The sequence below is a fragment of the Octopus sinensis genome, linkage group LG9 (genome assembly GCF_006345805.1).
Source record: "Octopus sinensis linkage group LG9, ASM634580v1, whole genome shotgun sequence".
In the NCBI taxonomy this organism is placed as follows: Eukaryota; Metazoa; Mollusca; class Cephalopoda; order Octopoda; family Octopodidae; genus Octopus; species Octopus sinensis.
Window position 1 is genome coordinate 31,742,922 of NC_043005.1, and position 9,371 is coordinate 31,752,292.

General features: G+C 33.7%; 1 long non-coding RNA gene across 1 annotated transcript; it reads right to left on the bottom strand.

Annotated features, from left to right (window-relative positions):
• Positions 1 to 1,788: 1,788 nt before the first annotated feature.
• Positions 1,789 to 7,337, bottom strand: LOC118764688. Its single transcript, XR_005000495.1, has 3 exons — positions 7,327 to 7,337; positions 4,178 to 4,192; positions 1,789 to 1,862 (listed from the first exon to the last, which is right to left on the bottom strand). It is a non-coding gene; the product is annotated as an uncharacterized LOC118764688 (long non-coding RNA).
• Positions 7,338 to 9,371: the final 2,034 nt, after the last annotated feature.

The following is a 9,371-nucleotide window of genomic DNA, read 5'->3' on the forward strand; positions in this document are numbered from 1 at the left end:
AACATTTATGTAAAGAAACATTTCAGACAGTTTATTTGAATGCACGCAAATATTGTAGAGAACTGCCTTCTTGCTTAAATTAGCATCTGCAGGTATCAATAAAAAAAATTCTACCATTCGACACTCCACTACAATTCCATACTGTTGAACTACATTCTATACTACTAATGTCGTGTGTTAAACCTCCTAATATTTACTATATTTAAGAAAGTAAAAATATTACACAAGCATGTAGCAATAGCACAAAGTTTCCTCTTTTATGGTTTAGGACATATTTTACAATAAATAATGGCAACAACAGCAGCCACACCTACATTAACTCTTGTAAAAACATAGAACAAAACTTCCGTCAGTTTATGGTGATAAAATTCGTCTATTTTCACTGCACCTAGAACAAGTGTTTGCCATCAAAGAGACATATTTAATTCTAGCCCTGTTTATTCTACTTTCCTCCTCATCTACAAACATTGTAGACGTTAGCCAGAATGTTATGCTTAATTTACAGGTGTTTGATGCTTGCAAATTTCATCATGTTGTCTATTTTCGTAACTCAGTAAAGTTTCATTGACAATGCTTTTTTCACCCAAGATCTTTTGCTTGGCTGCAAAATATAAGTTTGATATCCTTAATTAATGTTGGCGGTTTTCTTCTTTTTAATACATTTGTTAGTTTGTTTTTTATTATCATCTCATATCCTTTTCTTAACTCTTTTATATCTCAGTTACTTATTGTTTTGTTATCAATTTTTTTATTGCAGTTCATTTTATCAATTATTTTATCATCATTCTTTTTCATTCAAGTATCCATGTATATAAGGTTTTTGTCATTAACGCTACTGTCTTAGAGGTAAATTTTCTTAAGGTAATTTCGAGCAAAGAAAAGTTTTGCGTCTCAAAAGTTAATTTTTGTTTACTGTAACTGTAGAACAAGGTTTTGCGCCGTTCCGTTCCCGGATTAACTCCGTTACAGATACTCTTGAGGTTCTTTAATCTGGTGATGAGATTGTGGAGATTTGATTCATTACATCGCGTCTATTCTATATTTTAGAGATATACACTATTTACATTGGACGGATAGGTGTCGTCTCTTTGTTTGTTGATACAACAACGTTTCGGCTTATGTATTCACCAGCTTTCATCAAAAACAAATCCACAGAAGTATATTATTGACATTGAATTTATCGATGACGCTTTTGACTATCGAAGACTGGTATATTTTGACTCAATCTCAGAACTTTAAAATATAAATATAGGATTTGACCCTCTTCATCATCCTTTAATATCTTGGAAACAGGAAAAACATTATTAAACAATTAAACAAAACAGACCTGAAGGTCGGTTGTATTCAGTAGATAATATGGAATATCAATGAAATGGTAAGGCATTAAGTTCTGAAATACTAAAGTGGAATTTGTAATTAATTTATTTGGTTTCACTGATATATACAGGTCATCGTCGACATACGACCACAATTGGTTCCGACTGACTGGTTGTAAGTCGGCCTATAGGCCCATATAGCTTTGTTTTATACTTTTACATTCTTAAGGTACATTCTCAGTTAAAAGTCACACACAGCATTTTGTATTATAGCATTATACTGGCGTTAGTAAAAAATTTCAGTTTCAAGCAGTCGTCTTATAAATAAATACGTGGTTGCCTCGATGTATCCGAGACAGGATAGCCATCCAACACAGTAGCGATCGATAATCAAACCATCGAGAAGCGTTTTTTAGCTGACATGATGCGTAGACGGGTTAATATCTAAAGAATTAAGCCCATTAGATTTCAACTGGACTATTTACTATTGCTGCCGGGAGCTGGCGCGCTAATCGTCGTAAAGTCTATCGGTCGTAAGTCGACAACCTGTAATCATTATAGGTTATATTACTAAATTTCTGGCATAGTAAGTATATATTACAAACACAAACGCGTGCGCACGCGCACGCACACAAACATATATATCTTTGTATGCATGTATATTTACGTACCTATCAGCAGCTACATTTACTTATAGCAATGTAAGTGAAATTAAACATGCATTAATACAATACAAATACGTGTTTAACATATACATACGTGTGTAGGATGAGTTGAAGAGAAAAATTACTTAGAAAGCCTCACTGAGACATATGTAAGAGTGTAATAGACTGTAGGGCATTGTAATTTAAGCAAGATATGTGTTCAAGATTACTGTTATTGTAATTTTAGACTTTTAACTTTTGAGAGGATTCTATATTTACATGGTGAGTTCAGTTCAGTGTAGCGGTTAAGTAGGTTTGTTTAAGAAAAATTAATTTCGAAGAATTCATAGGTACATAGTTATGCTGATTGTATTATATAATATTGATATTTTATACTAAAACTATCCATGTTTTGCGTATGTATGTGGTTGGGTGGGTGTGGTCGGGTGTAAACCAGTAATTTAGATGAGTCGTGAAGTGTAGGAAACTTCCTTACGCTGTTATAGCTCTTTACATAGTGAGTTCAAACACAATAAGATCATGTTTACATTTCATCTTTCTAGAATCAATAAAGTATCAGTAAATTGGGACAATTTTTCTATACCTCATAATCGATTACACTATACTGAGGCGGGATCATTGTGAACCAGTCACAGTAAAATATACACAATAACAAAAGAGCTGCTAATAGGATCATGCTTTACTATACATTAAATTGGCAGATTTATAAAACACTCCATGTATCTCCAAGCAATCTCTCAAGCTCAGTTCATATGTTAGACGTATTTAGAAACTAGGACGCTGGACTGCGAAAAAAAACGGGAGTAACGAGAAGAAAAACACGCGAAGAAGGTTGATGCAAAAAGTGGAACGAGAAGAAAGAAAAGAAAAGTAAGAAAATGAATTTCGTCCTCTTTGACTTTAGAAAGTCTGTGAAATAGCTATTCAATCCGGAGTGGGTTGAGGACGCCATATATGAATAATCACAAGCACTCACAATCAGCACTCACTTTCATATATTCGTATGTGAGCGTTAGCAAGTATCCCCTCTATACATTAATACATACCGTTGCTCACAATCAGATACGCGCGCGAACCCAGTATTTCACACGCGTATACAGACACACACACACACACACACAATATAGTACAAAACGCCAATTTCGGAGTAATAGTTTACTCGTAGAAGATTGATAATTAGCTGAATAACCAAACGGAATTATAATCATATCAGCTATCACAAAACCGAGAACTTACTACACACGCATTTATACTGGTTCAGAGTTGAGCTACTGCACAGACGCTTATACAAGTAAATACATTTTCACTATAATTGCGATAACATAGATTGTAAATGAAAGCAATGATCTCACAGTGTCTCATATACGGAATGAGTTAATAGTTCTTTGTCTTAGATATACTGTGTTTCTGCCTGCTTGAATTCAACATTTTTCGCTCCAGCATGGCACAGTAGTTTGCCGCACTGAAATCTATTAGACACCCATGGTATACCACATTTCCTTATCTATGTAATGACTCAATCACTCTTTAAGCGATACGACACATTTCATTCCACAAAATAACATTTTATCGTGAGTGGCTGTTTTTATCTTTGTAAGTGTATTTATATGCTGTTGCTGTGGTCTCAATATTAATCTGTACGTGATATATCAAAGTATCTGTAAAGGTTTATGTTTGTTTACCATACCAATTTATATATGTTATATATCAACACTAAAAGCTTTCGTAATTGAGTCTTTTAATAGTAACATTACGTTTAACTGAATTACAACAGATACTGTTTCTTCTAAGCTGACAGTCAAAACCATGGTACATTACATAAATGTCTCTGTAAAATAGATAGATAGCAAGGTTGCTTAGACAAAACGAAAATAAAAGCATTTGTTTGGGAAAATTGTCAAATTCTAATAGCTACCAGTAACACAAAAGAAATAATGGATATTTGTTGTTCTGGATACTTTGTGTGTGTATGTATGCATGTATGTATGTATGTATGTATGTATGTATGTCTGTATGTATGTATGTATATCGTTTTTGTATTTTGTTTCCAAGATTCTTTATATGAATTAGTGTGTTGAAGCATATTTTATTGTATCCGGGGAGTCATTCTCTTTTAGAACCTTATTAATTTAGCACACTCACCGATTTCCATTCATTTACTTATTTACTTTTACTAATATTTTCGTTGCGACTTACAACCTTTTCAATAGTCTGACTCTGTCCATTAACGGAATTGCGTTCTTCTGTTTTTTCTTTTGTACGTATGCGCGTGTGCGTCAGTGTGCGTGCACATAGACATATGTATATGTATGTATGTATGTATGTATGTATGTATGTATTATGTATGTATGTATGTATGTATGTATGTATGTGTGTATGTATGCATGCGTGTATGCATGTGTGTATACATGTATGTGTTTATGCATATACATATGTATGAATGTGTCCACATTTCTATATATGTGTATGTGTGTATGTATGCGTATATATATATATGTATGTATGTCTGACGTTTGTATTTATGTATTCTGCATATCCATGAGCTTGTGTGTTCATGTTTGTGTGCTTGTCTGTTTGAGTTTGTTTTCCTGTTTGTGTGTGTGTGTGTATGTTTGTGAGTACCTCTGTCTCCTTGTATGGGGATATTTGGAGTTTGTGTGCTATGTGTATTCAGATTTCATCTTCAAGAAAGGGGCTATCCTGGTAGGATTACCGTAGCAGACGGTGCCTCTTCTTTGAAGTATTTGAGTGTAAAATATTGCTTGTGTATGCGGGGAGAGAAGGTTTTATCCTTAATGTTTAGGATGTTATCTGTTGATTGTATAATGTCTAGTTTTTCTGTAATACAGAGTTCACAATTAGTACCCCGCCTCTGTACTTTTTGGCTTAAGCAATAATTTTCCATTCTACACGAGGGTTCCTAATTTATCTTCCGTCAATGTCCATATCATATTTCACAGAGATGCAGCATTTTTTTTCTCTGAAAGACACCAGGTTTTGCGTATACCTTTTCTTGAATGAGTTGCCCGTCATGTCGATATACGTCTTTGCTACTCCGTTGGGGTCCATGATCTTCGTCTTGTATACGAGTTCTTTTTCGAGACACTTGTTATTTAGAGGGCAGCGGTTTGGAGATCTAGAGTTGCATTGTCTTTCGGTGGTGTTTCTGATATGTTTGTATTTATTGTAATTGAGTATTATTGACTCTATATTGAAGAGGCAACTATAGCTACAAGTAGATATTTTACATCCATAGATCAAGAATATTTTCTCAAAAAGTATTAGTTACTAAGCAAAGAAGAGAAGGAACGTCTTTTTAGCACGGCTCATTAAACATAAATACGTAAAACATGGTTTATTTCAAAAGTAAAAGAAATTGTGCTCCCAAGGACTATCTAGAAAAGATGACACTGCTACACAGGTATACAGAGAGTTTCTTTCTGTGTACATTCAGTATTAGTATTCAACAATAGAGACACTCAGAAGAAAATTAAATAATTTTTGACAATCCAGTAACACCAGCTCCTAAACCAACTAGAGCAGTAAGCATTGATGCAATTCAAATAGTCAAAGAACATATCAATCAATTTCCTGTAGTAGTGTCTCATTATTGCCGATCTACATCATCTCGAAAATATTTTTGACTCATTTCATAGTGATCCAAAAATGAATTAGCTCTATATATCAAACATGGCTTCTAGGTGCTTACAACCTGCTAAAGAGTGGAAATAACAGATTTTCACGACATGATTTAATTCGGAATTCTACACTCCAGGGAAGAATATTTGCGGTAAATGCTCGGCATTCAAAGTTCTTGGGACATTTGGGAGAATGTCCAATGAGGATCAACAACTAAAACAAAATCATTATACTGAAAGGATAACTTTTAGGTTGCAGAGACATATTGATATGAATAACAATGATTCATCAGTTCTACTTATCAGCTTTGCTTTAGAGAATGTATTTTCGCTCCTTCGTACCAATGTTGGCTTTGCTTATCATAAGAGATGACTCAACACTTATAATCTCACAGCTAATGTTGAGCAAACTAGAAAAGGATATAATGCAATTTGGATAGAGTCTACTGCGGGTAGAAGTGCAAATGATTTAGTCAGCGGTGTTATCCATATTCTTAAGCAAATCTTAATAGCCAATTCAATGGCAAGCTCACTAATTCTTTGGCCTGATTCTTTTGTAGCACATAATCGCAACAAAATTTTATCTTATGCATTTCAACACTTATTAGAGAGCAGTACCCAGCTCACAAACATAACATACAGATAGTGTGGACCTGGGTATTCAAATATACAGGACATTGACAATTTATACTCTTGCATTGAAAACATCTGAAGAGCCTGGAATACATTCACCTGCATCTCTTGTGCGTCTGTTAAACAACTCTCACCAGCTAATGTGTCGATTTATATATTTAATGTCTGAGCGTGGTTTTTATGATTACAAAACTTGCAGTGATAGTGGAAATTACCCTGGAGTGGGATATTTTAGTGTTAAGGTCACATATGAAGCGTCTAATCTTTATAGCCTAGCAATTAGGAAATCGCTAATCCTGGAAGCTGCAAAATCAGTTATCAATGTATTAAAGAAAATGTCATAGAGAAATGAGAAGATCAAACCACTAACACCTCAAAAAATCTTGCAATGCTGCGCCACAATCACGAAGGAGAAAGCATAATATTTGAACTCATTGCTCAAGCATATGGATGGTGAGGATTACACCTTATTGATCTCTATTGTTACAAAAACACTGGCCGAATCAGGAAGATAGGAAAATAAAACATCACCAAATAATCCACTTTACACTTTCTTGCTTTAACATGTAGTCAAATATTGTAAATATTCACTTGATTTAAGCTTAGCTGTAGCATATAATGTTATCGAAATGTTTCAATATTATTAATTGTAGTGTCAGTAGTGTGAAAATTAGTTAAATGTCAGATGCCAGTTCGGAAAATTGTGGTAATTATATCAATAGTTAGTCCAAAGTAGTTTGTTGTTCAATATTGAGATTTTGTTAATGAACCATCCAGTTAGCCCTATTTGACTCTGGTTTCACAATCAGTTCACTGATAAATCAGAATAACTGGTTTTAGTTATTTTACAAATTGCGCAATGTTTACATAACATGCATATTTTTGGTATACTAATTATACATATTTTTGTATACTAATTATACATATGAAACCTATAAGCACATTCCGGGTTATTGAGAGAATTCCAGTAAGCAATGGAAGGAAGAATATTAGAACTCATTTTTAATACTTAATTTTCTCAAAATGTCGGAATCTCCAGTTCACCTATTTTGATACTAAGGTAACGATATGCACTCATAGAAAGACAAGTATGTTAACATATGCAAACAAGAAAAAGGCAACGAGAGAAAAGTAACTTGTAGAGTTAAACGAGTGCAATTTAGGATGTTAAAAAATTATAAATATATTATACGAAATTGCTCAGTGAGATCGGTGTCCCTTGGAAGGTTTGCAGGTTTAAAATACTAATTTTATTTTAAAATATGATTTTATAAAGACCTAAACTTCTAGCTATAGCGTACAAAACAAAGTGAATATGAAGCACAAAAATAAAATAATATAAAATGGGGGAAAAAATAGAACTTGCAAGACCTTCAAAAATCCACAATGATATCAAAATAATGATATTAAAAAATTCTGGACATCAGCTTAAAATTTACGTATATAAGGCAGTTGGGAAAAACTACGGACGAAATGTTGTATCGCGCAGTAGAAAGGAATCGTTTAAAACAATGAAAGAGGGCGATAGTTTGTAGTAAAAACCAATGTTTTTACAAAAAAGGTGGGGGCAGCGCATGATAAAAATAGGGTATATGGTAAAGTCCAAATTGGCTATTCATATAGAATCCTCTGGCAGCGTATAAGATACATACAAGCACGTCTGCAAAAACCTTGGAGTTCCGTCTTGCGGTTTAATGCATACTTATCCCTGTATGATCCGTTCTTGTATGAGGTAGCATTCTCCAGTTTGGACCAATAACATTTAAATGGGGAAGATCCTACTTCTTTTAACTGCCATATGTGTTTGGCTAATCTCATTGCTGACCTCTTTTCTGGGTGCTTGAAAAACTTCCTGTGCAATTTTCTGTGGACCTGTGTATTGTTTGTATGTATTGCTGTTACCCAGCTGAACCTTCATCCTATATACAATGTCTTTAATTACGCGATGTCCATCTAAAGAACAGTTATTCGGGTCTTTACATTTACGTTTTGGATCAGAATGGTTGTATTATATTGGTTTATAAAAGAGACGAAGTTTTGCAATAAGAATAGCTAACTTTTAATGTTCTTCTATTGAAATTCTACGATGTTTATGACTGGCTGGAAAATGTCTAGAATCTAGATTTAAAAATGCTCTGCCTACATTGTTTCTAACAGTAGTGTTAAAAGTTGGATTGTATCACAAAACCTTTCTTGTTCTGGTTCTACGGGTCCTACTATGATTACTTCCCTCATCAATATAGTGGATCTTCTCTGAGAACTCATTATTTCGTAGAGTATAATGCAGAGAAGCATCGCGAAAGGCTGCCTCATCTGATGACAATGATGAAATGCGTTTTCCTATATTGCTTACCGTATTTCTAAGAATAATGGGTAAATGATTAGACCCTTTATCAACGTAGAATAGCCTTTCATTAAGCTTACGAAAGGGTTTAATTCTATCTGATCCTGAATCTACTAAATCTAGATTAATGTCTAAAAAGTTAACACAATTTATTGTACTTCGTGTTTAAAGCTCCGATGAAGGTATAGGGTTATACTCAAGCACTCAATTATTAATACATTTCACCTTATAGCAGAAACAGCTATAAGGTAATGAAGTTCATAACATAATCATTTATTCCTTTGTCATCCCAATTTCTTATTACTGCTCTGTACTTGACTGAGGTTTTTTACTGAAACATACGTTAACATCTTCTAAGCCATAAATAAATGCTTCATTTGTTAGGGATTATTTCATATGATTTTACTGTAGAAGAAGGTAAGATTTTAAAGAAGAAAAATCCCATTATAAACACAGATAACGACATAACGTTGTGAAGGGTGATGACTTTGAATAAGACATAATGTCGAAACAACGTCCTTTAAAAAATAATATTGTACAGAAAGAGACTGTCATTTTATAGTACAGATAAGAATACTTTTTGTGAAATAAAGTTGAAAATTATCGTTGAGAATTGTAACATAAAAAATAAAAGTAGGAAAAGTTAGAGTTGTAGAAAAAATAAAAGAAAGTAACATCAAAAAGAATGACATAGCGAACAATATACCATAGAGAAGAATAATATCCTTTTCTACTCTAGGCACAAGGCCCGAAATTGGGGGGAGGGGCCAGTCGA